Source organism: Oncorhynchus nerka, linkage group LG20 (genome assembly GCF_034236695.1).
Source record: "Oncorhynchus nerka isolate Pitt River linkage group LG20, Oner_Uvic_2.0, whole genome shotgun sequence".
NCBI lineage: Eukaryota > Metazoa > Chordata > Actinopteri > Salmoniformes > Salmonidae > Oncorhynchus > Oncorhynchus nerka.
This window is the reverse complement of record NC_088415.1, coordinates 6,280,386-6,290,385: the sequence shown is the minus strand read 5'-3', so window position 1 is coordinate 6,290,385 and position 10,000 is coordinate 6,280,386. Positions and strand designations below refer to the sequence as shown.

Below are 10,000 nucleotides of genomic sequence, written 5' to 3'. Positions count from 1 at the left end.
TTGATGGCTGACAGACAGGAAATAAAAGGATGTTCTTAGTTACCTTGATGGCTGACAGACAGGAAATAAAAGGATGTTCTTAGTTACCTTGATGGCTGACAGACAGGAAATAAAGGGATGTTCTTAGTTACCTTGATGGCTGACAGACAGGAAATAAAAGGATGTTCTTAGTTACCTTGATGGCCGACAGACAGGAAATAAAAGGATGTTCTTAGTTACCTTGATGGCTGACAGACAGGAAATAAAAGGATGTTCTTAGTTACCTTGATGGCTGACAGACAGGAAATAAAAGGATGTTCTTAGTTACCTTGATGGCTGACAGACAGGAAATAAAAGGACTGTTCTTAGTTACCTTGATGGCTGACAGACAGGAAATAAAAGGATGTTCTTAGTTACCTTGATGGCTGACAGACAGGAAATAAAAGGATGTTCTTAGTTACCTTGATGGCCGACAGACAGGAAATAAAAGGACTGATCTTAGTCACTGCCACACGTGCTCACCCACCCACACGTGCTCACCCACCCACACGTGCTCACCCACACACACACACACACACACACACACGTCTGTTGGATACTATGTGTGACTCTGGACAGTCTAGCTTGATGTGGCTACACTTCATGTTCATTTTGCTTCTGAGGAATTTCTTTACTATTGGAAATGGCAGTTGGTATACGAGTCTTGTATTTCTCTACTGCGTGTTTGAACTAGCTTCTTTGAGATATACCCCCCCCCCCCCCCCCCCCCTTAATTCCACATGGAAATGTAACACGACATATAATGGACCATTTTTTTGTTTTGTTTGTTGTAAAGCACAATCATGTTTCGATGCACATCCACTGAATTGAAAAACAACAGCACACAAAGTAACCCGGGTTTCTTCACACAGGGGACAAGGCACTGCATCAGATGTAGTAGATAACAGTGAACAGCTCACAGCGCACAGGGAGAAGGCGTTGTGATGGGGCTGTTGGAATGGAGAACAGAATCAAATAGATGTAGTCAGCTTCCCAGATAATGGCTCGGGCCTGGAGAACGTGGAGCGTTGTGCTTGTAACTGCTTTGCTTGTCTCTCTTCATTACCTTAGCTTTTTAATGGTGGCCAACTTGACAGAGCCATGCAATAAACAGAGGAGCTGTGAAATCCTGGAGGTGGATTTTTCAGCCGGCTGATAATGGGATCTCATCGCAGGGAGGGTGAGGGAGGGGATGGAGAGAGAGAGAGAGAGAGAGAGAGAGCCAGGGCCTTGTTCATTAGGCACCAAACGGAATTAAACAAAACAAACAGCAGGGACTACCTGGACTTGACCAATAACAAATGATTGTTTTCATTTTCCGCTTGGAAACATTTAAAAAAAACGTTTTGTTACGGTGTACCCTAATGAATGCAACCCTGCTGGAACAGCCAATCCAAATCAGCCAGGGGACTCACAGCGTCGTTTGTCACTGCTGTTTCAGGTCACACAAACCTGCATAAAAGGTTCATGTTCTTTCTACGTTTTCCCTCGGGTGTGAATTCTCACTTAAAATGGCAAGATCTCTGCCAAAGCTGAAGAGAGACTGGAGAGACTCATTACCTCATTATGGACAAATGCAAATTAGAAAGAGAATCGACATGAGAGACCAGCTTCCACACACACAGGGGCACATCCACCTCTACATTACCTTCCATGTATTTTACACACATCTCTCTCTCTCTGTCCACTGCATGGGTTTTACACTGATCGTTAATCAAACACCAATATTGTAATCCCCTACTTAATGTCCCCACAATGGTCATTACTATAAATCTCAAGAGTTAACATGTAGGCTGTGAGTGAGATGGCAGATATATTTCCAAACCATATATCATATAACAATAGTTTATTGTATTCATCCAGTCCAATCTTCTTATCTCTTTAGCTGGGGCGTAAATGTGGAGATGTATTGTGTGTGTGTGTGTGTGTGTGTGCGCGCAGTGCTGTGTGGAACAGCGAGAGGCTCATCATCATTGTGGTATTGTACCTTTACACACACAGCTGCCATGTAAAGCGAACGCTTGATCTTGCCCGGTAGGGACACGTTACATGCTGTACATCTTGCTTACCGATGCAGTTTTTATTTTAAATCATAATCACCCAACTATCAATCATCAACCCGTCCCTCGCCCCTCTCCTTTGTCCTCTCCTATCCCACCGGCGAGCATTACAATCCACACCGTGTTTTGGTTTTGCTCGGTGTTTTATTGTTGGGTGGTGGTGGCGGTGTATTCTCCTAAACTAGTGTCTGGTTAAAGAAAGACTAGCTCAGCCATGTGAATGTGTCTGTTGAACAGCTGAAGGGGGGATACAGCCTACAGAGAGAGAGAACGTGGAATGTGTGCATATGAAAGGGGGAGCGAGGAGGAGGAGGGAGAGCGTGTGTGTGTGTGTGGAAAAAAAGAGGAAGCAGAGGCTGTGAACGAAAAGCGAACTTAATGATTTCCTACCTTCCCGAACTAGACCTCTCAATCTAACCGATATACTTTTCAACGCGCAAGATATCAAGGAGATACACCACGGCGAGAGAAAAAAGGGGGAAACGAAGGCGAACCGTGTGTGTGTTTGTGTTTAAAAAAAAAAAAGGCTGCCTCGACGATTTGTACGTGATTACATGATCAAAGTGAGTGCAGGCCGTCTTTTGTTGAGGCAAAGAGTGGCGGTTTTCCTGTGTAACAGCTAAAAGGATAAACGTGTATGTGCCGGATTTGTTTCAGCCCTCTGGTTTCTTGGACTTGGCCCAGCACACGGAGTTCATTCTGCATGGTTGTCCTTGGCGAGGATTTGGTTTTTTGAAGTTGCTTTGGAAGTCTAGAGTCCTCAGACTGGCGGGTGAGTAGTTGGATATTAAAAGGGGAGAGGGGGGTATGGCATGTTGGGACGAGTTAATTACATTAAAACACCAGTTACATTTTTGTCGTTTTTTTTTACATATTATTATAATTTTTTCCTACAAGTGTGGCTGTTATGATATTGTAGTTACAGTAGTTGGAAGTGTGTGTGTGTGTGTGTGTGTGTGTGTGTGGGGGGGGGGGGGGTAGCCCGTGTGACCTAGAGTCAAATGTTTTTGTCTGTTGTAGCGAGCTGAAAGTTGGCTGCATTGTTGTTGCTGAGCACACTGGAGAGAAGACAGACGTAGTCATCACAAACCTGGCCTTTTAACGGGGTTTAAACTGGTTCACATTTCAAATGGAATCACGTGAAAATGGCTGGGGTTTAATAGGTTTACTAGCTATATATATATATATATATATATGGAGACTACGTTTTGAAGTTTATAGTTTTCCAACCAACTACTAATCATCACTATTGAAGTTTCACAATCTAATTTGTATGCACACACTTTGTCTGTGATGTGTGAAGATCAAATGAAAACGATTACTGTAATCTTCAACACAAAGGGCCTACCATGCTTTGGGGGGTCAGGGGGAATCCCCCCACAAGGCCTCACTGTTTATGTGAAATTGAATATGACCTAGTTATTGTTTACAGAAGGTCATTATGGGATGGAGGTTGTAGGTTAATTGTATATCTGCTTCATCAGTGAAATACTAAGATGGATAAAAAGATAATTAATGACTTTATTATCCCCATGGGGGAAATGTGGTTTTCAGCTCTGTGTACATTAACAAGTATCATCAAGCATACACATACATACAGACAACACATACAGACAACACATACAGACAACACATACAGACAACACATACAGACAACACATACAGACAACACATACATACAGACAACACATACAGACAACACATACAGACAACACATACATACAGACAACACATATAAGGATAGAAAAGGTGTTTCATGATGGTTTAACTGTGAAAATTAACCAGCACATGAAACAGATCCCCCTACACAGCAGCCCTCCCTCCCTCTACACAGCAGCCCTCCCTCCCTCTACACAGCAGCCCTCCCTCCCTCTACACAGCAGCCCCCTCCCTCCCTCTACACAGCAGCCCTCCCTCCCTCTACACAGCAGCCCTCCCTCCCTCTACACAGCAGCCCTCCCTCCTCTACACAGCAGCCCTCCCTCCCTCTACACAGCAGCCCTCCCTCCCTCTACACAGCAGCCCTCCCTCCCTCTACACAGCAGCCCTCCCTCCCTCTACACAGCAGCCCTCCCTCCCTCTACACAGCAGCCCTCCCTCCCTCTACACAGCAGCCCTCCCTCCCTCTACACAGCAGCCTCCCTCCTCTACACAGCAGCCCTCCCTCCCTCTACACAGCAGCCCTCCCTCCCTCTACACAGCAGCCCTCCCTCCCTCTACACAGCAGCCCTCCTCCCTCTACACAGCAGCCCTCCCTCCCTCTACACAGCAGCCCTCCCTCCCTCTACACAGCAGCCCTCCCTCCCTCTACACAGCAGCCCTCCCTCCCCTCTACACAGCAGCCCTCCCTCCCTCCCTCTACACAGCAGCCCTCCCTCCCTCTACACAGCAGCCCTCCCTCCCTCTACACAGCAGCCCTCCCTCCCTCTACACAGCAGCCCTCCCTCCCTCTACACAGCAGCCCTCCCTCCCTCTACACAGCAGCCCTCCCTCCCTCTACACAGCAGCCCTCCCTCCCTCTACACAGCAGCCCTCCCTCCCTCTACACAGCAGCCCTCCCTCCCTCTACACAGCAGCCCTCCCTCCCCCTCTACACAGCAGCCCTCCCTCCCTCTACACAGCAGCCCTCCCTCCCTCTACACAGCAGCAGCCCTCCCTCCCTCTACACAGCAGCCCTCCCTCCCTCTACACAGCAGCCCTCCCTCCCTCTACACAGCAGCCCTCCCTCCCTCTACACAGCAGCCCTCCCTCCTCTACACAGCAGCCCTCCCTCCCTCTACACAGCAGCCCTCCCTCCCTCTACACAGCAGCCCTCCCTCCCTCTACACAGCAGCCCTCCCTCCCTCTACACAGCAGCCCTCCCTCCTCTACACAGCAGCCCTCCCTCCCTCTACACAGCAGCCCTCCCTCCCTCTACACAGCAGCCCTCCCTCCCTCTACACAGCAGCCCTCCCTCCCTCTACACAGCAGCCCTCCCTCCCTCTACACAGCAGCCCTCCCTCCCTCTACACAGCAGCCCTCCCTCCCTCTACACAGCAGCCCTCCCTCCCTCTACACAGCAGCCCTCCCTCCCTCTACACACAGCAGCCCTCCCTCCCTCTACACAGCAGCCCTCCCTCCCTCCCTCTACACAGCAGCCCTCCCTCCCTCTACACAGCAGCCCTCCCTCCCTCTACACAGCAGCCCTCCCTCCCTCTACACAGCAGCCCTCCCTCCCTCTACACAGCAGCCCTCCCTCCCTCTACACAGCAGCCCTCCCTCCCTCTACACAGCAGCCCTCCCTCCCTCTACACAGCAGCCCTCCCTCCCCCTACACAGCAGCCCTCCCTCCCTCTACACAGCAGCCCTCCCTCCCTCTACACAGCAGCCCTCCCTCCCTCTACACAGCAGCCCTCCCTCCCTCCACCTACACAGCAGCCCTCCCTCCCTCCCTCTACACAGCAGCCCTCCCTCCCTCCCTCTACACAGCAGCCCTCCCTCCCTCCACCTACACAGCAGCCCTCCCTCCCTCCCCCTACACAGCAGCCCTCCCTCCCTCCCCTACACAGCAGCCCTCCCTCCCTCCCCCTACACAGCAGCCCTCCCTCCCTCCCCCTACACAGCAGCCCTCCCTCCCTCCCCCTACACAGCAGCCCTCCCTCCCTCCCCCTACACAGCAGCCCTCCCTCCCTCCCCCTACACAGCAGTCCTCCCTCCCTCTCCCTACACAGCAGCCCTCCCTCCCTCCCCCTACACAGCAGCCCTCCCTCCCTCCACCTACACAGCAGCCCTCCCTCCCTCCCCTACACAGCAGCCCTCCCTCCCTCCACCTACACAGCAGCCCTCCCTCCCTCCCCTACACAGCAGCCCTCCCTCCCTCCCCCTACACAGCAGCCCTCCCTCCCTCCACCTACACAGCAGCCCTCCCTCCCTCCACCTACACAGCAGCCCTCCCTCCCTCCACCTACACAGCAGCCCTCCCTCCCTCCCCCCACACAGCAGCCCTCCCTCCCTCCCCCACACAGCAGCCCTCCCTCCCTCCCCCCACACAGCAGCCCTCCCTCCCCCCACACAGCAGCCCTCCCTCTCTCCCCCACACAGCAGCCCTCCCTCCCTCCACCTACACAGCAGCCCTCCCTCCCTCCACCTACACAGCAGCCCTCCCTCCCTCCCCTACACAGCAGCCCTCCCTCCCTCCACCTACACAGCAGCCCTCCCTCCCTCCCCCTACACAGCAGCCCTCCCTCCCTCCACCTACACAGCAGCCCTCCCTCCCTCCCCTACACAGCAGCCCTCCCTCCCTCCACCTACACAGCAGCCCTCCCTCCCTCCCCCTACACAGCAGCCCTCCCTCCCTCCACCTACACAGCAGCCCTCCCTCCCTCCCCCTACACAGCAGCCCTCCCTCCCTCCACCTACACAGCAGCCCTCCCTCCCTCCCCCTACACAGCAGTCCTCCCTCCCTCCACCTACACAGCAGCCCTCCCTCCCTCCACCTACACAGCAGCCCTCCCTCCCTCCACCTACACAGCAGCCCTCCCTCCCCCTACACAGCAGCCCTCCCTCCCTCCCCTACACAGCAGCCCTCCCTCCCTCCCCCCACACAGCAACCCTCCCTCCCTCCCCCCACACAGCAGCCCTCCCTCCCCTACACAGCAGCCCTCCCTCCCTCCCCCACACAGCAGCCCTCCCTCCCTCCCCCACACAGCATCCCTCCCTCCCTCCCTCCCCCCACAGCAGCCCTCCCTCCCTCCCCCACACAGCAGCCCTCCCTCCCTCCCTCCCCCCACACAGCAGCCCTCCCTCCCTCCCTCCCCCACACAGCAGCCGTCCCTCCCTCCCTCCCCCACACAGCAGCCGTCCCTCCCTCCCTCCCCCACACAGCAGCCCTCCCTCCCTCCCCCTACACAGCAGCCCTCCCTCCCTCCACCTACACAGCAGCCCTCCCTCCCTCCCCCCACACAGCAGCCCCCTCCCCCACACAGCAGCCCTCCCTCCCCCACACAGCAGCCCTCCTCCCCCACACAGCAGCCCTCCCTCCCTCCCCCACACAGCAGCCCTCCCTCCCTCCCCCACACAGCATCCCTCCCTCCCTCCCTCCCCCCACAGCAGCCCTCCCTCCCTCCCCCCACACAGCAGCCCTCCCTCCCTCCCTCCCCCACACAGCAGCCCTCCCTCCCTCCCTCCCCACACAGCAGCCCTCCCTCCCTCCCCCTACACAGTAGCCCTCCCTCCCTCCACCTACACAGCAGCCCTCCCTCCCTCCCCCACACAGCAGCCCCCTCCCCCTAGGTGGAGGGAGGGGGCTGTGTAGGTGGAGGGAGGGAGGGCTGCTGTGGAGGGGGGAGGGCTCCCCCCACACAGCAGCCCTCCCTCCCTCCCCCTACAGGTCTAGACTACAGTATTGGGTGGGGATGGGGCCTTTCAGGTCTAGACTACAGTATTGGGTGGGGCCTGTCAGGTCTAGACTACAGTATTGGGTGGGGCCTGTCAGGTCTAGACTACAGTATTGGGTGGGGACTGTCAGGTCTAGACTACAGTATTGGGTGGGGCCTGTCAGGTCTAGACTACAGTATTGGGTGGGGCCTGTCAGGTCTAGACTACAGTATTGGGTGGGGCCTGTCAGGTCTAGACTACAGTATTGGGTGGGGCCTGTCAGGTCTAGACTACAGTATTGGGTGGGGCCTGTCAGGTCTAGACTACAGTATTGGGTGGGGCCTGTCAGGTCTAGACTACAGTATTGGGTGGGGCCTTGCCTGGGATTTGAACCAGCGTAGGTCATGCCTAGATAACAGTATTAGTATTTTTACTGTTATCTGTTGTGTAATCATTCATTCAAACAGAGTTTTAATTGAACAAATGCAGGTATTGCTTTCTAGTTTAGATCCTAGTGAACACACCCCTGGTACTGGTCATAGTAGGTAGGGGAAATGATTGAAAATAGGATTTGAACTTAAGCCTACGTCAATGGATTTGGACCAGACAACAGTGTCTTGTCCTGTAGTCGACCGGTAGACTTCAGTCGTCTTATCTGATTGGTTATGTATAGGCCAGGCCTACTAGGAAGAGGAAGTGATTGGTTATGTATAGGCCAGGCCTACTAGGAAGAGGAAGTGATTGGTTATGTATATGCCAGGCCTACTAGGAAGAGGAAGTGATTGGTTATGTATAGGCCAGGCCTACTAGGAAGAAGAAGTGATTGGTTATGTATAGGCCAGGCCTACTAGGAAGAGGAAGTGATTGGTTATGTATAGGCCAGGCCTACTAGGAAGAGGAAGTGATTGGTTATGTATAGGCCAGGCCTACTAGGAAGAGGAAGTGATTGGTTATGTATAGGCCAGGCCTACTAGGAAGAGGAAGTGATTGGTTATGTATAGGCCAGGCCTACTAGGAAGAGGAAGTGATTGGTTATGTATAGGCCAGGCCTACTAGGAAGAGGAAGTGATTGGTTATGTATAGGCCAGGCCTACTAGGAAGAGGAAGTGATTGGTTATGTATAGGCCAGGCCTACTAGGAAGAGGAAGGGATTGGTTATGTATAGGCCAGGCCTACTAGGAAGAGGAAGTGATTGGTTATGTATAGGCCAGGCCTACTAGGAAGAGGAAGTGATTGGTTATGTATAGGCCAGGCCTACTAGGAAGAGGAAGTGATTGGTTATGTATAGGCCAGGCCTACTAGGAAGAGGAAGGGATTGGTTATGTATAGGCCAGGCCTACTAGGAAGAGGAAGTGATTGGTTATGTATAGGCCAGGCCTACTAGGAAGAGGAAGGGATTGGTTATGTATAGGCCAGGCCTACTAGGAAGAGGAAGTGATTGGTTATGTATAGGCCAGGCCTACTAGGAAGAGGAAGGGATTGGTTATGTATAGGCCAGGCCTACTAGGAAGAGGAAGTGATTGGTTATGTATAGGCCAGGCCTACTAGGAAGAGGAAGTGATTGGTTATGTATAGGCCAGGCCTACTAGGAAGAGGAAGTGATTGGTTATGTATAGGCCAGGCCTACTAGGAAGAGGAAGTGATTGGTTATGTATAGGCCAGGCCTACTAGGAAGAGGAAGTGATTGGTTGACTTTATAAAATGTATGCGTGTGACTGCGGTGAAGTCGGTGGTCCCATCCACAGGATATTGAGAAAGTGACGAACCCCCTCCTCACAGTACAAAGATTGCTTTTAGATGGGTTAGGCTATTTTTAGTCTAATCAAAGAGGTGGATGTAGTATTATACAACCATCTTTTCTAGAAATGACCGTCTAAGTCATTTGTTTTCTCAATCGTTTCTATTTTTTTTTTAAACAAAACAATATGAACTCTGTAATGTTAATCGAGTAGATGGTCACAGTATTTCCTGTGGTACTGCAGTCATGTGGCCTGTCTGTCTGTCCGCCCCCCTGTTAGCCTGTTAGCTGAGCACTGACCTCTAGCAGCTTAATGATTCTGATGTGATTAATCCACCAGCGAGGGGAGAAGAGGAGGAGTGGGAGGAGGAGGAGGAAGGGGAGGAGTGGGAGGAAGAGGAGTGGGAGGAGGAGGGTATCGAGAGCAGCCCAAAAGGCATCCTATTATTTTTTTTTATAGGGCACTACTGTTGACCAGGACCCTCAAAAGTAGTGCACTATATAGGGAATAGGGTGCCATAGGGCTCTGGTCTAAAGTAGTGCACTATATAGGGAATAGGGTGCCATTTGGGACACAGGTGGCTTGGCTAACTAATGCCTAGCACCAGGGCTGTAGAGATAATGGATATAGGAAATAAAGATGACCCTGTACACTTCCTGTGTCATATCTGGTTCCCTGTAACTATAGAATCAGGGTCGAGAGTCCCTGTAACTATAGAATCAGGGTGGAGAGTCCCTGTAACTATAGAATCAGGGTCGAGAGTCCCTGTAACTATAGAATCAGGGTCGAGAGTCCCTGTAACTATAGAATCAGGGTGGAGAGTCCCTG

General features: G+C 52.7%; 1 protein-coding gene across 1 annotated transcript in view; it reads left to right on the top strand.

Moving 5' to 3' along the window:
• The first annotated feature begins 2,246 nt into the window (after positions 1-2,246).
• The window catches only part of LOC115120478 (arginine-glutamic acid dipeptide repeats protein-like), a 324,644-nt gene continuing 316,890 nt past the window's right edge, over positions 2,247-10,000 (top strand). Inside the window, 1 exon segment of the mRNA XM_065005146.1 lies at positions 2,247-2,850. The gene's annotated coding sequence lies outside the window, so the exon portion shown is untranslated.